This window comes from Parasteatoda tepidariorum, chromosome 7 (assembly GCF_043381705.1).
Source record: "Parasteatoda tepidariorum isolate YZ-2023 chromosome 7, CAS_Ptep_4.0, whole genome shotgun sequence".
Taxonomy (NCBI): Eukaryota; Metazoa; Arthropoda; class Arachnida; order Araneae; family Theridiidae; genus Parasteatoda; species Parasteatoda tepidariorum.
Genome location: NC_092210.1, coordinates 9473139 through 9480597, shown reverse-complemented (window position 1 = coordinate 9480597; position 7459 = coordinate 9473139).

Sequence of the window (7459 nt, the reverse complement as noted above, 5' to 3'; positions counted from 1 at the left end):
TTCGGTTTTTATTCGTCGTTTGTTTTTAATTTCGTCAATTATTATTTTTAGTTTTTATTCGTCGTTTGCTTTTTAACTTCGTCAGTTATTATTTTCGATTTTTAATTGTCGTTTACTTTTAATTTCGTCAATTATTATTTTTGTTATTCATCGTTTATTTTTAATTTCGTCAATAATTTTTTTATATATATTTTAAGTTGTCAAGGAAACTAAGTTCTTAATTTTAGAATCAAGAAACCAATTTTCCGAACTTGAGACTTTAAGTGTCTACAAAGAAGCGTTGGATTAGGACAAAAAATTTTTTTTTCAAAATTCATTCAGATTCTTCTTTTTTTTTTAAATGAGCTCAAATTTTATCCATTTTAATACAATGGGAACTTTCAGATCTCGCCAAGTACAAGTTTGAATTCAAAATCAAAATTCGAAACTATTTTTGAATTTCAGTATTTAAATATTTTTAAAAAGTTCAGAATTATGAAAAGAAAATTTAAAAATCAATTCAGTGTTTTTTTTTCAAATTTCCTTCTTTCTTTCTTGCTGAAAATGTGCTCTCAAATTTAGCTCTTTTACGACGGTTTGAAAGCTCTGTCAGCAAAGGCATCGTCGGAGTGTAAAAAAACAGAGTCAAACAGAATTTCAATAAGTACTTTAAAAAAATTTAAAATTAAATAATTTTTTAATGCCCCCAAATTTAATAATTTTAACACTGATTGGGTGGGAATTGTAGTCTCGCTTTAAAAATAAATTTTAAAAGTAAGAACACTTTTTGAATTTTCTTTATTTACCAGATTTATTTCTATTTAAAACTAAGTCTAATTTAAATATAACTGCATTTAAACTATTCTTTTGAGAAACTCACAAAATTGGCCGCAACTATTCAGAGAGGTTAGCTCAGTGAAGTAAAAAGATATTGTAATTAAATTGCAGACGCTCCATATGATAATACATTTTAAGAGTTGGAAAAAACAGACTATATGTTACTTTAACAAAGGCTAAACTAACAAGACAAGACTATTAACAAGACTAAAATCTTCTAGAGTTTCCGATTTTACCCGGACATTGTGTTGCAACTATTTCTTTTGTGTAAAGATATTAATTCCATTCGGGTATGATAGTGCAGAATAATAAATGATCCAAACATCAAAGCATTGTACAATTTAGTTAATTCATTGTATAAAAATAATTACCTAATTAAGAGCAGAACATAAAATTTATTTTTAAAGCAATAAAATTTCTTTAAAGAATTCCCTCGTCTACACTTTTTTAAAAGTTAAATAGTTTTTTTTAGTCTTTTGTACTATAATATTAGTATTATTTCTATTTTAACATTCGTTTTTCTATATTTATACGAAAACTGTTAAGAATAATTATAGCATGAGGAAATGCTAATATATCTATAGGGCTATTATATATTTACTAATATATCTAATTATAAAATCGGTATAAATTTCTCCAGAAAATTTCGTTCTCAATATTACTTCATCAGTCGGAAAACTAATGTATACTTAGTCTCTATCTACCAATATTTAATAAAAGTTGCTAATTACTAATATTTAATAAGAGTCAATAATATTTTATCTCAAATACGAATTAATCACTACTAAACTTTAATTTGAGTTGATGGTTACAAAATTATAATAATCATTCAGAACTAGCAATATTTATTTAACATATAGGAATAAAATTCCTATGGGATACCCACAAGTGACGTAGTGTGTGTATCTCTATCCTTATTGGTTATTGAAAAGCGGCATTTGTTTACGTTAGCAACTGTTCTTTCCTTTCCATTTCGAGCAAGCCAAGAAAATTTGTACTAAAAATGACAAAAAGATAAACCTGAAAAAAAGGTTATATAAATCTTATTAAGATATCTAAACCAAAAGATACCTATAAATTGTTAGAGGAGCATTTTCTCTATTTATTCATTAATTAAAATACTAATCTTTAAATGAAATTAATAATAAATAAGCTTAATATATAAAGGTTAATAACTTTAATCGCCAGAGCTATAGAACCATAAAACTCAATTTTAAGATCATTTTTAAAAATAATAGCTACACTAAATGATGAAAACCTCTACCTCAAATAAAGTAAAACTCATAGTAAAATATAATTTTTGCTTGAAATTATTTTTCTAAGCATAATATATAACTACTTTAAAAACATAGTCCTTTCATCTTTTTCTATTTTTTAGTGTTTTTTTCCTTTATGTTATAGCACAGTTTCATCAATTAATAAGGTCAATGAAATTTAAATGGAAATATTTTAGCATATTCAAATAGTATATTTATGTATAAAAATCCCACAGGTAAGCTAAGACAAAGAAAAGCTCTTCTTTTTAAAGTTAAAGATATGCTACATAAAAAGTAGAGAATTATTTTACTATCAATATTCTTTTTCGATGACCAACAGTATTGATATTATAATTTTGACCTCAAATGGGTGATTGCGAAAAAAAGTTCGGAGATTCGACCTCGAAATCACATGCGTATATGATGCACAAACTGGTAATTAATTCTCAGATAAAGATGGAAACTATTAAGTGAGAAATATCGCCCACTAAAGATGCAGCGAAAGTGTATTCAAAGAACGCTCTAATTACAAAAGCCAAGGTAAAAAAAAAACCGTTACAGGTTTCAAAAAATCAATTAATCAACAGACAGACAATATCAATAATTGCATATGACTAACAGTAATTAAAAATGTATTCAGTTTTTTTTTTAATTTTTTAAAAAAGATGAGTTTTGTTATGGTTTTGTGAATAGGTTTTTTGTATAGAACTCTTTATACAAACGAAATGCATTAAATTATGCAAAACTATAAATCATTAACACAATATGTAATTTCATGCACACAATTAATATGCTTTGGATTTATTATTTTCTTTTAATTCATTTTCTTCTGAAGTTAATAAAATTAAAGAATCCGCCATTGTGAAAGCTAATTTGTGTTTCCATTATAATATTCATTCAATGTTGATTGAATTTTGTCTTCATCTTGTCCAGTATCAGTTACTAAATAACGGTTTTTATGGTAAAAATTCACATAATATTTCAACAAATTTTTTTTCTCGTATATATTTTTATTATTAACGCGAATTTCATAACTATTTATACATTTTTGAAAATAAAATTATATACATTTCTGAAAATAAAATTGTTTGATATATCAAACGATTTTACATTTAGAATTCGATTGCGTTCCATAATGAAAATTTTTTTATGGAAAATTTTTTTATGATGGAGAAAATTTCCTCAAAAAAAAATCTATAAAAGCTTACACCGACAGGAAAATTTTGAAAAGGACTCATTCTTATTTGTTTGAGAGGGATGATCTCGAATATGAAAATTAATCAGCGCGAACTATATTCTAAGTTACGAAACCAGACACATAAGCGCACTTTCTTTGAATAAACATAGCTTTTTTCAATCGAATTCAAATTTTTGTCCCCCAAAATAAAGGGGGTAGCCGCAATCTGGGAAATATTGTCCCCTTAGTTTTGTCAGGAGATCGATTCAAAGCTTGGACCCCTTAATGTTAATTTAACTTTTTCCATATTTAACCATATCTCGAGAAATTTTTAAGTGAATTGAAACATTTCTGTACACATTTATGAAATTCGTTTATCGAAAGATAATTCCATGCGAAAAATAAATTTAAGTAAATATTTGTTATTTTAAAAAATAATAGTCGAAATTATTTTGAATTAAAAGATTATTTTTTTACATCTTTTTAAAGTATGTAATTTCGCATGCAAAATATAACATTTGAGCGAAGTAGGTTGAATAGTTCCTGAAAAATCAAATTTTAAAAATTCTATATTTAAAATTCTATTTCTTAGGAACTATTCAACTATTCCCAGATTGCGACTACTACCTATTTTTAGCGGGTCAGAAATCCAAATCCGTTAAAAAAAAATTACGTTTATTCAGAGAAAGTACGTTTTTGTGTCTGATTTCGTACATAAAGCACTTAGAAACCGAAAATAAATCCACTACTTAAGGTATTCTTCCATGCTATACACGTCTTGAACGTCCACACACTTTCAAATGGTAAGCGGAATAAAAGAGCACCGAAAAATGCACCGAAGATAACCCGAAAAAAAAGTTCTTGAAAAAGAAAGAGCCAGAAAAAACAACACTACTTCAACAATTTTAGGACTTTGATTCGCTCCTTTCAGCGAATTGAGCTCGAATTTACAGTAAATAATTCTTTATTTTAATGTAAATTAGATATTTTTTAAGAATAACTGCAAGGATTAATTTAAGAGTCGTGGTGGCTCAGGAGATAGAGCGTTCGCCTCCCAATGAGGTGACCCGGACTCGATCCCAGCGATGGCGGGTCGATTCGAAATCCGCACCCGACTCACACTGACCACAGTGCTGACTTAAATATCCTCAGTACTAGAGGGATCATAAGTTAGGTTCCCCTTGCCATCAGGCTAATTGTGGGAGGTTTCCCTCTCCGTGTAACGCAAATGCGGGTTACTTCAGTCAAATTTCTCCCAATGCTTGATCCAGGAGTTCCCTTGTTTTCTGGATTGGCTTCAAAATTAGAAAACTACGGAGTTGAACATTGGTAGTCCTAAATTGGATCGGCTGTTCAACGACGGTTATAAAAAAAAAATAAAGGATCAATTTAAAGTTCATGGAAGAAACTTCACACACATCATAAAATTCTCAAATGTTATTTCTTTAAAGATGTCGAATGTAAAAGAAGATGAAACTATATTTTTTTAAAGTAAATTACAATATATTTTACGTTTCATTTGTTACATGAAGGGTTTCAATAAATATATTCTAACACTGACTATATTTTTTCACTGTAAATATTTAAAAAATATATTGAGGATTTGATTGAAGCGCAATGCAGAGAAAATGGCTAAACCGGATTTCGTAAGAATTTTCCTTAAGTTTTTGGAGAAGATAAATCGAATATTATTACTTTTTAAGACTTTAATTTTTTCTGTTACAGTTTTATTTTCTGTCACAATTATTAAACAACCTTAAAAAAGTTTTTATTAAATCTTTATGGTTATATGCATACTCTCAACTACCTACTACCTTGAAGGGAAAAAAAAAGGCTACGTCTCCATGCAACTAGTTAAAAAGAACATATAGTTACAGCCTTTGGACAGTAAAAATTTATTAATAATTATTATATTAATACTTAACTTTAATAATAATTATTATATTATTAATATTAATAATTATAACTAAAATCAGTTTCTATTATTTTTATTATGGACTTAAATTTTTTGCAGTTAAGTATTTGGAATTAACAAAATATTTTAAGAAGGAAATAAAAAGATTTCAAAGTCGCATTTAATAATGAAGTTTTAAATCCTAAAAATTTAAATATTTTAACAATTGAAAAAAGTTAAGAATATTCTGTTTTAAATAATAATTTTTTTAAAACCTTAAAGAATTTTAAATCACAAACTTATTAAAACTGTTGTGATAGTTATCAGTGATTAGCTAATTAATAAATTTAAGATATCTACAACTAAATAAATAATAAGCAATACAATAATTTTTTAAAACCTTAGAGAATTTTAAATTACAAATTTATTAAAACTATTGTGATAGTTATCAGTGATTAGCTTATTAATAAATTTAAGATATCTACAACTAAATAAATAATACTGTTGTGATAGTTATCATCGATTAGCTTATTAATAAATTTAAAATATCTACTACTAAATAAATAATAATAAATAATACATATTAATTATTTATTAAAATTTCTAATAATCGTTGAAATAATTAACGTTTACAAAATTAAAAATTTATGTCATTTAAAAACGAAAATTAGCAATTTCCAAGGCTAGCGCTGAATAGGGCTGGGTTCAATTTACAGAATTTTCAATTTTTTGGCACGCCTAAAGTTCTTGAGGCATTCGGTGTGAGTATAAATGATTAAATACAATCAATTCATCAATTTCCACGCTCAATTTCGATAGTAAAGAGTCAAGATGAGAAACGTAATCATATTGTTATTGTCCCCATTCTTTGAAAGTAGCTTGATTTATAGTTACCGCTAATTATTGAAAATCATTACGTTTTCGCGCGGTTAAGCTTCAAGTGTGAACTGATTTTTTTTTTCCTTCCCGTTTTTGTATCTTCGGTAGCTGTTTCCCTGTTGATTATTACTGTTATTTAGATTGTCAAGAACGAGGATCAGCCCATATAATTTATTGATGAAATCAGTTATTATAGCGCGTGTCGTTAACTGGCGGTAGAAAAAATAGAGAAAGAATTGTTTATAATTATCGCCATTTCTGATGATTAGGGAATCAATAATGAATGTTTTCGAAAAATTAATGAATAACTGTTTGGATTTTTTTTTTCTTTTTTTTTTGGAAAAAAAATGTGACGTAACCATTTTTGAAATCTCATTTTGACATACTTTTAAAATAGAAAATAGGAATGCAGATTTTTTCTTTTATTTTGAAAAAGAAAATAGTAGTTTCTAAAAAAGTAAATTTGCAGAATATAATTCAAATGAAAAATAATGTAAAAATGATAAAGAATAGAATTAAAATGAAAAAGAAAGTGGATAACGGTTTTTAATTCGTAAAGAAATTAGAGAAAAAAGAACTGTAGAATGTTAGTTCTTTAAATGAAGTAGTTTCTTTTTAAATAGTAATATTTTAATGAATTTTTTAATTATGAATATAATTTTTTATATTTTTATACTGATTTTTATAATGAAATAGAATTGTAATCAGTTATTATAGAGCGTGTCGTTAACTGGAGGTAGAAAAAATAGAGAAGGAATTGTTTATAATTATTGCCATTTCTGATGATTAGGGAATCAATAATGAATGTTTTCGAAAAATTAATGAATAACTGTTCGGATTTTTTTTTAAAAAGTGTGACGCGTAACCATACTTGGAATCTCATTTTAACATACTTTTAAAGTAGAAAATAGGAATGCAGAGGTTTTCTTTTATTTTGAAAAAGAGAATAGTAGTTTCTAAAAAAGTAAATTTGCAGAATATAATTCAAATGAAAAATAATCTAAAAATGATAAAGAATAGAATTAAAATGATAAAGAAAATAGATAGCAGTTTTGAATTCGTAAATGAATTAGAGAAAAAGAACTGAGGAATATTAGTTTAAAATAGTCTTTAAATGAAATAGTTTCTTTTAAAATAGTAATAGTTTTTCAATTAATTTTTTAATTATGAATATAATTTTTTATATTTTTATGCAGATTTTTACATTGAAATAGAATTGTAATTAGTTATTATAACGCATGGCGTTAACTGGAGGTAGTAAGAATAGGGAAGGAATTGTTTATAATTATTGCCGTTTCTGATGATTAGGGGAATCAATAATGAATGTTTTCGAAAAATTAATAAATAACTGTTTGAATTTTTTTTTTTTTTTTTTTTTTTTTTTTTTTTTTTTTTTTTTTTTTTTTTTTTTTTTTTTTTTTTTTTTTTTTTTTTTTT